We start from the raw sequence: 13155 nt of genomic DNA on the forward strand, positions 1-13155 counted from the left end.
TGACTTCATTTCCAGCTAAGTGTGAGGAAGAAGGTCTGGGCCTCATGTTGTGGGAGAGTCAGGTGCAGGAGACAGATGGTTTCAGTGGAGGATTCCTAACCTACTCCCCCTCACCTGGAGGAGAGAGCCAGAGCCAGGGACAGTGGAGGGAACAGCTCCTGTCAGAACACACATCAGAGTATGATCTCAACAACTCTCCATTCAGAGGAGTCCGAGGTTGTAGGGTTCAGTCTGTGGAGACTCCATACATCAGAGGGTGGTTGAACATAGGAGTGCTCTCAAATGAAGCAGAGTATCTCATCCTGTGGTTTGGGAAAGAAAGAGATAAGGAATACCCAACCAAACCACTGTCACCATAGTCTGGCTGTGTGAATGTCCCAGGTCACACCACCTCTGTAATTATGGGACCACCGCCCTTTCCTCCACATCATGTCTTTGAGTTTCACCTGGTTTCAGGTGTGCATCAGTAGTGTCACAGTTCTCTGGCAAAGCATCCCATTGATGGAAGTTTCGTAGTTGGTTTATTCCTTTATATTTAGAAAGACTTTTGCCTTATTCTGAGCTTCTAACACTAAGAAAGATGCTATAAATATTTACACACCATTTATTTTCTGAGCATGGGATTTCATTCTTCAGGGACAAATACTCGGGAGTGGTATTTCCAGGTTCCTTTTTATGTCATCCATGTATAATTTCATAAGCAACAGCCAACGGTTTTCCAGAGCTGATGTTTGTTTGTCAATCCTTCCTGCATTGTTTGAGGCCCCACGTATGCTGGATGCTCACCTGGATGTTGTTGTCAGTGTTGTTTTCATTCCGGAGCCATTGGGATGTGTGTATAGGGCATCTATTGCGTTCTTGATTTGAATTTCCCTGACAGTCCTTGGTGTGAAGAGTCTTCTCCAGTCAGTAACTAATGTGTCTATAACCTCAAGGATAGGATGTCTACTACACAAGGCTGTGCTTGTTTGATGGAGGTTTGTTTCCTTTCTTCCTATTGACTGTTGAGGGTTCTTAGCATATTCAAGATGCAGGTCCCTTGGTGGTTATGCAATTTGTGAATGTTGTCTCTTACTCTGTAACTTATCCTACTATTGGTATTCATGTGGGCAGATAAGCGTATTTGATTTTCACAAAGTCTATTGATACCATTTCTTTTTATGGGTCTTGTGTTCTTAGCTATAGTTTTCCTTTTCTTGATGATTGATTGCTTGTGACTAATATTTTTTTAAACTGTTTATTCTTGATAGAGAGAGAGAGAGACAGAACGTTAGCGGGGAAAAGCACAGAGAGGGAGACACAGAATCTGAAGCAGGCTCCAGGTTCTGAGCTGTCAGCATAGGGCCTGACAACGGGGCTCAAACCCTCAAATCTTGACATCGAGACCTGAGCTGAAGTGAGACACTTAACCGACTGAACCACCCAGACACCCCACTGATTTCTTGACTTACAATGTAACTAAAAGTCTTGTTTTCTTTCTGGTTTCTCTCAATGTTGACGTGTTCCCTATTTGGTCTCTGGTGACTTAGAGTTTTGTTGTTTGTTTTTAAATTTATAGACTCTAGCAAATCATTTTCGTGGCATGGTTTTTCCTAATATATGGAAATTATGTGGAAATATATGAAATTGAAGTCAAATTTCACAAGAGTTGCCATTCTGTGTCTCTTTGGCCAGACTGCTCATCAGATTTGATAGATATGCTCCTGCGGTCCAAAAACACGTTTACCTTTTCAGGTGGCGGGCTTTCTATATGTCTCAGTAGCCGTTGAGCTCTGTGCACACAACTGAGTGCTTGACACAATTTTTCCTTCACAATTCTATGTGAAACCCTCAAAATCCATATTTTGCATTGCCAATTTTAGACACTTCATGAATAGAATGCATTGAAGCTCTTGTATCGTTTCCTAAAATCATTTTACTCTTGCGTGTTTGGGACTGTAATTTTTCTTCTTCTTTCCAAGGGGAGCTCATATCTGCATTTGTGGAATTCTTCAAGGCTTCTCATCTCTTAATACTTTTCCAATGTGCTGTGCAGTTTTTGACCAAAGGAATACTTAGGTTTGTTTGTACTCTACCACATTGGGTGATAGGAGCCGCGAGACAGTATGCATCATATGGGCTTTTTTTTTTTTTTGACCCCTTGTATGTTATCTTTCATATTGAATGTTTATAGAACATATAGCCCCTCACTTTCATGAACCACTAACAGGGGACATGGTTCTCTTCAAGAGACAGGAAAGGAAGACAAGTGCGCTGAGACAGCAAGTCAGGGAAGGAACCCCAGAGCTTCTCAGGAAGCGTCAACTGTCCACACTTTCCAGTTCTGCAGATGTGGGTCCCTGCTGAGGCCCAACCTGGGTTCTTGTGCAGGTGTCTGGACAAGCTGCCCATGATGTGTGGGCACAGGGGAGTTGGGAAGGGCAGCTGTGGTTTGAATTCCAGCCCACCTGGCACTGCTGTGAAAATTCATGAGTATGTTAATTTATGTCCACCATCAGTTAGGGACATAATGAGTAAATGCAAGACGTTAGAGTCACTACCTTAGATTCCATTTTCATGACAATTTGTGGCAACAATTCTCCCTTCCTTTTTTGCACTTTTTAAATTTTTTTAAGTTTGTGTTTAAATATTTGTTAGTTAACATATTGTGTAATATTAATGTCAGTAGTAGAATTTATTGGTTCATCACTTACTTTAACACCCAGTACTCATCACAACACGTGGCCTCCTTAATCCCCAACACCCATTATCCCATCCCCCACACACCTGCCCTCCAGCAACCCTCAGTTTGGTCTCTAACCTTAGAGTTTTTTAATGATTTCTTGCTCTTTTTCCCCTTCCCCTAGATCTAAATTCCCCATAGGAGGAAATCATATGGTGTTTGTCATCTTTGACTTACTTTGCTTAGCATGATACCCTGTAGCTGCATCAACATCTTTGCAAATGGCAAGATTTCATTCTTTTTTATGACTGAGTAATATACCATTGTATACAGATAGCAAATTAATCACTTGGTGGACTTTTGGTCTCTTTCCTCAGTTTGGCTGTCATAGTTAATGCTGCTGTAAATATTGGGGTGCATGTACTTCCTCAAATCAGAAGTTTTGTATGCTTTGGATGAATTCCTAGTAGAGCAATTGCTGGAGTGGAAGGTTGTTTAATTTTTAGTTTTTAAACTGTTTTCTGGAATGGTCCGGGCACATTGCATTCCCACCAAGAGTGTAAAAGGGTTCCCTTCTCTCCTCACCCTCATCAATATCTGTTGTTTCCTCAGTTGTTAATTGTAGCCATTCTGACAGGTGTGCGGTCATCTCTCATTGTAGTTTTGATTTGTAATTCCCTGATGATGAGTGATGTTGAGCATATGTTCGTGTGTGGCCATACATTTGTGAGTCCATATCTGGGTTTACTCTTCTGTTCTTTTGACCTATGTGTCTCTTTGTGCTTGTAGCTTACTGTCTTGATAAGTACAGCTTTGTAATATAGCATGAAATCCATAATCATGAAGTCTCCCGTTTCTTTGTGTAGCAGAGACATTTCAACACTACTTGCTCCTTAAATCCATGAACATTGAAGGTGTTTCCATTTCTTTATGTCATCCTCAGTTTCTTTCACCGTTTTTAGAGTCTTCAGAGTATAGATATTTTTTTTTTTTTTGCTTATTTGGCATTCATAAGACTATTTTATTAACACCAAACAGATAGGTAAGGGGAAGCGAAAGCAGAGTATAGATATTTTAACTCTTAGGTATCCTATTATATTTGTGCAGTTGTAAACGGGATGGATAGTTTTTTTATTTTTATTTCTGTTTCTTTATTGCTGTGTCGAAATGCGGCAGATTTCAGTATGTTGATACTGTATCTTGTGACTTTGCTGAATATGTGAATCAGTTCTTGCAATATTTTGGTGGAGTCTTGAGTTTTTTATATAGAGGGTCATGTCATCTGTGAAGAGGGAATGTTTGACTTCTTCTTTTCCAACTTGAATGCGTTCATTTTTTGTTGTCTGTTTTTGAGGATAAGACTTCCACTGCTGTGTTAAGTGGAATGATGGGAGTGGACATCCCTCTTGTGTTCCTGACAGTAGAGGAAAAGGGTTTTTTTCCCCACTGAGGGTATTAGCTGTGGGGTTTTCATGTACGGACTTTATGATGTTGAGGTGTGTTTCCTCTACCCCTTGTTGAGGGTTTTTTTCAAGAAAGGATGCTGTACTATGTCAATTTTTTTTTGCATCTATTGAGAGGGTCATATCATTCATATCCTTTCTCTGATTGATGGTATGTATTACATTGATTTATTTGTGACTATTGAACCACCCTTACAGCCAAGGAATAAATCCCACCTGGTCACATTAAAGGATCCTTTAGTGTCTTGTTGGATTCAATTTGAAAGTATTTTCTTTCTTTTTTTTAACGTTATTTATATTTGAGACAGAGAGAGACAGAGCATGAATGGGGGAGGGTCAGAGAGAGGGAGACACAGAATCTGAAACAGGCTCCAGGCTCTGAGCTGTCATCACAGAGCTGACACGGGGCTCGAACTCACGGACCACAAGATTACGACCTGAGCCAAAGTCGGACGCTTAACCGACTGAGCCACCCAGGTACCCCTGCAAGTATTTTCTTGACAATTGTTGTATTCTTGCTCATTAGGGCTAGTGGCGTGTAAGTCTCATTTTTAGTGGGGTTTAATCTGGTTTGGAACCGTGATCATACTCAACTTATAGAATGAATTTGGAAGTTTTCTTTCCATTTCTATTATTTGGAACAGTTTGTGAAGACAGGAATTTTCTATTCTACTTAAATAGAATATTTTACACTCTTCTTAAATATCTGGTAGAATTCACCTGTGAACCTATCTAGCCCTGGATTTTTGTGTGTCAGTAGATTTTTGATTAATGATTCAATTTCTTTGCTCATTATCAGTCTGTTCCCGTTTTCTATTTTTTCCTTTTTCAGTTTAGGTAGTTTACATTATTCTGGGAATTTATCCATTTCTTCCAGATTGCCCAATTTGTTGGCATATAAATCTCCAAACTATTCTCTCATAGTTGTATTTCTGTGGTGTCAGTTGCGATGTCTCCTCTCAAATTCTGATTATATTGACTTTCATCCCTTTTCTTTTGTTTTTGCCAAGTCTGCCCATGGGTTTATCATTTTTATTTATTCTTACAAAAACCAACTTACAGTTTCATTCATCTGTTCTACTGTTTTTCTTTGTTTCTATATCCTTTATTTCTGCTCTAATCTTTTTTGTTTACCTGTTCCTGCTGGCTTTAGGGTTCATTTGTTGTTCTTTTTCTAGCTCCTTTACTTGTAAAGTGGTTGTGTGTTTGAGACGTTTCTTCTTTCTTGAGTTTGGCCTGTACTACTATATATTTCACTCTTCCATCAACTTTGCTGCATCCAGATGGTTTGGAACTGGCATGTTTTCATTTTCATTTGCTTCCATGTATTTTTTACTGCTTCTGTAATTTCCTGAAAATCTCATTCCGCTTTTACTACAATGTTCTTTAACCGCATGTATTGGCAGTGTTGCTCAAATTTTTCTTGTGGTCGACTTCAAGTTTCATAGTGTTGTGGTTTGAAAATACGCATGGAATGATCTCAGTCTTTTTGTATTTGTAGAGGGCTGATTTGTGACATAGTATGTGATCTGTTCTGGAGAATGTTCCATGCCCACTCAAAAAGAATGTGTATTCTGGTGCTTTAGGATAGAATGTTGTGAATATATCTGTTAAGTCCATTCAGTCCATGTGTCTTTCAAAGCCAGTTTTCTTATTGATTTTCAGCTTAGATTGTCTTTCCATTGTTGTAAGTGGAGTGTTAACATTCTCTATTATTGCTATTGTCTATTATCAATGAGTTTCTTTATGTTTCTTATTAATTGAGTTATATATTTCAGTGCTTACATTTTTGGGGTATAAATATTTAAAGCTTCAGATCTTCTTGTTGGATAGACCCCTTTATGATGATATACTGCCTTCCTGATCTCTTGTAACAAACTTTGGTTTGAAAACTGGGTAGTGTGATATGAGTGTGGTACTACAACTTTCTTTTGACGTCCATTAGCATGATAAATTGTTCACCCTACCCTCACTTTGAATCTACAGGTGTTATAGGTTGAAACACCTATGTCTTTTGATTGGGCATTTTGTCCATTTACATTCACAGTAATTATTGATAGATATAAAGTTAGTGCCATAGTGTTACCTCCAAAGTCATTGTTTCTGGAGATTTTCTCTGCTTATTTCTAGTCTTTGTTACTTTTAGTCTTCCTTTCCTACCCAAAGGGTCCCCTTTAATTTCTCGCAGGGCTGATTTAGAGGCCATGAACTCCTTTGGTTTTTGTTTGGGAAATTCTATCACTCCTTGTATCTGAATGACTGCCTTACTGGAGAAAGTATTCTTAGCTGCATAATTTTCAATTGTGCATGTTGAGGATATGATGCCACTCCCTACTTGCATGAAGGTTTCTGTAGAGATATCTGCCATAGTTTTTTTTTAACCTTCCCTTGTTAGTTAGCAACTTCTTTTGCGTTGATGCTTTTGTGGTTTTTCTTTATCTGAATATTTTGCCATTTTCCTATGATATGTCTCAGTGTTGGCCTGCTGTTGTTTTTTTTTTTTTTTATTTTAATGGGTGTTCTCTCTGCCTCCTAGATGTGGACGTCTGTTTCCTTCCCCAGCTTGTGGAAATTTTCTCTATAATTCACTCAGCTAAAATGTATCCCCCTTTTTTTTCCCTCTTATTCTTTTGGGACTCCTTTCAAAAGAATGTTATTACAGTTTATGGAGTTGCTGATTTCCCTAAGTGTATGTTTGTGATGCAATATTTTAATTTTCCTCTTCTTTCCAGCTTCATTTCCCCCATACTTTTATCTTCTATGTCCCTTCCTCATTCATCTGCTTCTTTCCGCCTTGAGGTCATTATATCCAATCAGTTTCACATCTCGGTTACAACATTTAAAATTTCCTCCTGACTAGTTTTTAGGTCTTTTCTGTTTGCAGTAAGCGTATCCCTCATGTCTCATATATTTTCCTCAAGCACAGCTAGTATCCTTATGATACTTTTTGAAAATCCTGTTTCATTATGAGAGTTTTTAGAAATTCTGTTTGAGGCACATTAGTTTATGTGTTTTAATTATATCCCTCACAATGACCTTTTATCATGTTTTCTTTTAGGATGAGTTCCTCCATCATGTTGTTGTCTATGTCTCTGCCTTCTTAAATGTTTTAGAAAATCCTGTTATCTTTTCTGCTTCTAGGGTAGTATCTTTATTGAGAGGTGTTCACATACTGTCCAGGGCCTGAAACTTCATGAAGCATTTGTTTTATGTTCGGTGGCACTGTGCTGTCGTGTTTTGGCTGCTCTGTCCCTCAGGACACTCCTCTGCAGATATTCTCCTTGCCTCCAGTGGGGAGTGTTGGACTTTGTGCCCAGTGTTGTGAGTTTCAACTAGGTGAGTTTGGTCTGCTTGTTAAAAGAGGCTAATTCCTATCTCCCCTAGAGGTGAGGATATGCGTCACTGTATGATCAGCTGACTTGGTGCGTGTGGGGGTTTACGGTGGTCTTTGGAGGAAGGGGTGCAGTGGTGGTCTGGTTTCCAGGCACTCTTTCCTAGTAAGCAAGCACTTCATGGGGGATGGTGTAGGTGGAGCTTGGTGTTAGTGGCTCAGCTTGCACTGGGGATGCTGTGCTGCTGAGTGAAATCTGTCCATGCTGATTGGTGGGAGGAAGTATTGGCATCAGCTCCCTCTCTAGTCCCTGGAGTTGGAGTTCCCAGTCCCCTGTTCAGGAAGCCCTCACACAGAGAGAACACTTTTGGGTCCCAGGCTTCCATCAGAATTACTTTCACCCTGTCTACGTCCAAGCCATTGGGCCATCTGGTGGCACAGGGCTCTTATGTTTTATCTCAGGAGCTGTAGCTGGGTTTGAAAACTCCAAATTGTGTGAACTCAATATGACAGGGACCCCAGTGATCCTCTGGGAGAGGGTCTTGATGTGCTGTGCCTGTGGCTGGTTTACCCCAGATGGGCAGTTGCATGAACACTAGGGGCTTGGAGTACATGGTGAAGAACAACCAGAAGGCAGCGTCCAGCTAGCTGCTCTCAGAAGAGGCTCCTCTGCTAATGATCAGGGAACTTTAATGGTGCCTGTCAGCTCTCCTGTCCTATGAGAGGCAATGCCCCGTCTCCCAAATGCACTCCACGAAGGGAATTGTCTCTCCCCATGCGACCCAGGGGATACTCAGACCACAGTTCCCCTTATGGGCCTCTGCCCTCCTCCACAGGAGCACTGCTGTGCCCACCAGACTCCACCCCGATGATGGGATTGACTTTTAAATCTTCAGTCTTCGAGCTCCATGTTTCCGGGAGGTTGACTTGTCATGATTAACTTTATAGGTTATCTTGACTGTGTCATGGGTGCCCAGATTCACCACTGTTTCTGTGGATGTCTGTGATGTGTTCCAGAAGAGATTGGCATTTGCATCCATGGTTTCTTTCTGCCTGGGCACCACCCATTCCATTAAGTTTGTGAATAGAATCTGATGCAGATGGAGGACGAATTCCCTCATTTTTACTTCCCATGTGCTTGTTTGAACTGGAATATTGGTCTCCTCTGGCCCTTTTTCTGAGAGTTACATCATCAGCTCTCCACGTTCTGAGACTAGACACTAGTCAGAATCAGACAAGAATTACATCACTGGTTTTCCCGTGTCTTCAGCTTGTGACAGTAGATCATGGGACTTCTCAACATATTTAGTTATGGAAACCAATGACCTTTGGGTTCTGTTCCTCGGGGGAATATTGCCTAATGCATGGAGATTGGTTGTCTCTCCTTTAGAGTAATTGAATAAAGCTGTAACTCAATTAATGTCCTGAGTAGCAAAGGGCTATGAAGAAAGTGTCACGTTGTTTGACTGGGACAAGGGCTGGGTGAGGATAAGGAGGAGCTGTGGGATCCTGTGGTCCTGGCTGCACAGGGAGCGCATCTGGGACTCCTGTAAATGTGCAGCTGTTGTGCCTCAGGAAATCTGTAATTCACTCATGTTGAGGGACCGGAGTAAGCAAGTGCAAACAACTGTGTCTTTGTGCATGTTCGTCTAGTTTCCCTATGACAACCCAGTTGCTAATTCGGAGAGTTAATAGGTAAACACAGAATCATATAACCAGGGAGGCTCCCTGGGGAAACTGCTGTGTGGAGAGGAAGCCCCAGACCCTGACAGGAAAACTGCCTGTAACCTCCATGTGCACCTGCGCCTGGGAACACAAAGGAAAATTGTGCATAGTGTGCGCCCCCTGGTGGTGCTGATCCCCTCCTTCAGGGAGGTTTGTGTCTGGGCTCGCAGTGATGTCCCCTCACTGTGTCTCTCGCACAGTAATATGTGGCCGTGTCCTCGGTCTTGAGGTTGTTCATCTGCAGATACAGCGTGTTCTTGGCGTTGTCTCTGGAGATGGTGAATCGGCCCTTCACGGAGTCTGCGTAGTATGTGCTACCTGTACTACCAATTGCTGCGACCCACTGCAGCCCCTTCCCTGGAGCCTGGCGGACCCAGCTCATTGCATAGCTACTGAAGGTGAATCCAGAGGCCACACAGGTGAGTCTCAGGGACCCCCCAGGCTGCACCAGGTCTCCCCCAGACTCCACCAGCTGCACGTCACACTGGACACCTGCAGACACAAGACATGTTGGTCAGGAAACTGTCACACATTCACTGTTTCGCTCATATCCATTCACAGACTCAGTGTCCCTCGTTCACCATGAATTACCTTTTAAAAGAGCAACCAGGAACACCCAGCCCAGCACAAACTCCATGGTGAGGTGTGTGTGTTCTGTGCTGATCACAGAATGGGAACACCTGGGACTCCTGGGGCTGGGGCTCGTCTCCCAGCTGCACGGTCGGGCTGGGTTGGTTTTATCAGCACAGAGAGGGCCCCATTTGCATGTCCTCTGGCATATATATCAAGCTCCAGACTTAGATTTGATTGTGTAAAAGTGAATGACAGGGTTAGGGACGCACTTCTACATTAGTTTGTGTGGATGGCGGTGTGACAATATGAAGAATTCTTTTTTTTTTCAGTTTTGGATTTTTACCTATATTAATGGAGGCTTCGGCATAATCTTTAAGAAATATTTACCTCAACAGCATGATCACACATTATTTTCTCTTAAAATATTTTAATTTTTAAAATTATTAATTAGTATTTACTTTTAGTTTTAAAAATTAACATCCAAATTAGTTAGCATATAGCGCAACAATGATTTCAGGAGTAGATTCCTTAGTGACCCTTACCAGTTTAGACCATCCCCCCTCCCACAACCTCTCCAGTAGCCGTGTTTGTTCTCCATATTTATGAGTCTCTTATGCTCTGTCCCCTCCATGTTTTCATATAATTTTGGTTTCCCTTCCCTTATGTTCATCTGTTTTGTCTCTTAAAGTCCTCATATGAGTGAACTCATATTATTTTTGTCTTTCTTTGACTGACTCATTTCACTTAGCATAATACCCTGTAGTTCCATCCACATAGTTGTAAATGGCAAGATTTCACTCTTTTGATTGCCGAGTAGTACTCCATTGTGTATAGTTACCACTTCTTCTTTATCCATTCATCCATCAATGGACATTTGGCTCATTCCATACTTTGGCTATTGTTGATAGTGCTGCTATAAACATGGGGGTGCCTGTGTCCCTTTGAAACTGAACACCTGTGTCCTGTGGATAAATGCCTAGTGGTGCAATTGCTGGGTCATAGGGGAGTTCTACTTTTAGTTTTTTGAGGAATCTCCAGTTTTTCAGAGTGGCTGCACCAACTTGCATTGCCCCCAAAAATGCAAAAGAGATCCTCTCTCTGCATCCTCGTCAACGTCTGTTGTTGCCTGAGTTGTTAATGTAGCCATTCTGACAGGTGTCAGGTGGTATCTCATTAGGGTTTTGATTGGCATTTCCGTGATGATGAGTGATGTGGAGCATTTTTTCATGTGTCGGTTGGCCATCAGGATGTCTTCTTTGGAGAAGTGTCTATTCATGTCTTTTTCCCATTTCATCACTGGATTGTGTTTTGGGTGTTGAGTTTGATAAATTCTTTATAGATTTTGGATACTAACTCTTTATCTGAGATGTCATTTGCAAATATCTTCTCCCATACTGTCAGTTGAATTTTAGTTTTGCTGATTGTTGCCTCCACTATGCAGAAACTTTTGATTTTGATGAGGTCCCAGTAGTTCATTTTGGTTTTGTTTCCCTTGCCTCTGGGGACGTGTTGAGTAGGAAGTTGGTGTCGCCAAGATCAAAGATATTTTTGCCTGCTTTCTGCTCGAGGATTTTGTTGGCTTCCTGACTTACATTGAGGTCTTTCATCCATTTTGAGTTTATTTTTGTGTATGGTGTAAGCAAGTGGTCCAGGTTCATTCTTCTGCATGTCGCTGTCCAGTTTTCCCAGCACCACTTGCTGAAGACACTGTCTTTATTCCATTGGATAGTCTTTCCTGCTTTGTGAAAGATTTGTTGGCCATATATTTGTGGGTCCATTTCTGGATTTTGTATTCTGTTCCATTGATCTGAGTGTCTGTTCTTGTATTTTTTTTAATTTTTTTGGCATTTATTTATTACTTTTCAGAGACAGAGACAGAGCATGAGTGAGGGAGTGTCAGAGAGAGAGGAAGACACAGAATTCCAAGCAGGCTTCAGGCTCTGAGCTGTCAGCACACAGCCTGATGTGGGACTCTAACTCACGAACTGCCAGATCATGACCTGAGTCAAAGTCAGATGCTTAACAGACTGATCCACTCAGATGCCCCTGAGTGTCTGTTCTTGTGCCAGTACCATACTGTCTTGATGATTACAGCTTTGAAGTATAGCTTGAAGTCTGGGATTGTGATGCCTCCTGCTTTGGTTTTCTTTTTCAAGATTTCTTTGGCTATTCGGCTGCTTTTCTGGTTCCATACAAATTTTAGGATTATTTTTTCTAGCTCTGTGAAGAATTCTGGTGTCACTTTGATCGGGATTGCATTGAATATGTAGATTGCTTTGGGTACTATCAGCATTTTAACAATATTTGTTCTTCCTATTCAGGAGCATGGAATCTTTTTCCATATTTTGTCTTCTTCCATTTCTTTCATAAGCTTTCTATAGTTTTCAGTGTAAAGATTTTTCACCTCTTTGGTTAGATTTATTCCTGGGTATTTTATGGTTTTGGTGCTACTGTAAATGGGATAGATTCCTTGATTTCTCTTTCTGTTGCTTCATTGTTGGTGTATAGGAATGCAACTGATATCTCTGCGTTTATTTCATATCCTGCCACTTTGCTGAATTCATGAATCAATTCTAGCAGTTTTTGGTGGGGTCTTTTGGGTTTTCCATATAGAGTATCATGTCATCTGTGAAGAGTGAAAGTTTGACCATCTCCCGGCCAATTTGGATGCCTTTTATTTCTTTGTGTTGTCTGACTGCAGAGGCTAAGACTTCCAATACTATGTTGAATAAAAGTGGCGAGAGTGGACATCCCTGTCTTGTTCCTGACCTTAGGGAGAAAGATCTCAGTTTTTTCCCCATTGAGGATGATATTAGCATTGGGTCGTTCATAGATGGCTTTTATGATCTCGAGGTATGGTCCTTCTATCCCTACTTTCTTGAGGGTTTTTATCAAGAAAGGATGTTGTATTTTGTCAAATGCTTTCTCTGCCTCTATGGAGAGGATCATATGGTTCCTGTCCTTTCTTTTATTGATATGATGAATCACATTAATTGTTTTACAGATGTTGAGCCATCCCTGAATCCCAGGTATAAATCCCACTTGGTCGTGGTGAATAATTTTTTAATGTATTATTGTTTCTGGTTGGATAATATCTTGTTGAGGATTTTTGCATCCATGTTCATCAGGGAAATTGGTGTATAGTTCTCTTTTTAAGTGTTGTCTGTGTCTGTTTTTGGAATCGAGGTAATGCTGGCTTCATAGAAAGAGTTTGGAAGTTTTCCTTTCATTTCTATTTTTTGGGAACAATTTCAAGAGAATAGGTGTTAACTCTTCCTTAAATGTTTGGTAGAATTCCCCTGGAAAGCCATCTGGTCCTGGACTGTTGTCTTTTGGCAGATTTTTGATTACTAATTCGATTTCCTTACCAGTTAAGGGTCGGTCCAAATTTTCTATTTCTT

This window comes from Panthera onca, chromosome B3 (genome assembly GCF_046562875.1).
Source record: "Panthera onca isolate mPanOnc1 chromosome B3, mPanOnc1 haplotype 2, whole genome shotgun sequence".
NCBI classification, from domain to species: domain Eukaryota; kingdom Metazoa; phylum Chordata; class Mammalia; order Carnivora; family Felidae; genus Panthera; species Panthera onca.